Below are 829 nucleotides of genomic sequence, written 5' to 3'. Positions count from 1 at the left end.
CTCTCTCTTTTTTTTTTTTTTAAAAAAAAGAAAAAAAAAAAATATATATATTTGATTTTTTTTTTTTTTTAATCAAATAGTTTCCGTTAATTAACCGTTAATTAACGAAATTTGCTTAATTAAATTTCTTTAATTAAGTTTTCCTTAATTAACAAACTTCCCTTTCCAACTCTGCAGCAGCCTTCAGGCGGAAGGGATTCGGAAATTAGGAAATTGCTATTTCACCGGAGACAGAAATGGAATGTAGCAGCCCTTCACCGGAGAAAAAAAAAAAAGGAATATTCCTTCCATGGCGCGCCCTCCGCGAACCTTCCTTTCCAAGCAGCGGACCTTCTGCGCGATGCATCCTGCCCGCAAAGCCCCCCGCTCCTTTCCTTTTCTACCTTCTTCTCGCGCGAACCTTTTTCCTCTCCAGCGCCAAATCGCGCCAAATCGGAGCTTCCCTCTGCGCTGCCCTGCGATGCCTCCTGCGCAAAGCTTCCTTGTCCCGCGGATGAACCCCGCGCGAACACTTCGCTGAAAACCCGCGCGTCCCGTCGCGAAGAGCACCTCGCGCAGATCTTGACCAGCAGAAATCTGCGTCTGCCAACTCCTGCCTACTTGATTCCGAACCGAAGCCAGGCAGATCCTTCGCCTTCCAAAATCCCCTAAATCGTTCTTCTTGCCTTCTTGCGCCGCCGCAGTTTTCTTTCCTGCCCTCGAACTTGTCTCTGATACCACTTGTTGAGAAAATAAAAGCGAAGAAAAACAGTAACGACACAAATCCAGAAGAACACAGAGATTTAACGAGGTTCGGCAAAGATGCCTACGTCCTCGGGAGCAGAGCGGC

Source organism: Phalaenopsis equestris, unplaced genomic scaffold, assembly GCF_001263595.1.
Source record: "Phalaenopsis equestris unplaced genomic scaffold, ASM126359v1 Scaffold000572, whole genome shotgun sequence".
Taxonomy (NCBI): domain Eukaryota; kingdom Viridiplantae; phylum Streptophyta; class Magnoliopsida; order Asparagales; family Orchidaceae; genus Phalaenopsis; species Phalaenopsis equestris.
Note: the sequence above shows the minus strand (reverse complement) of the source record.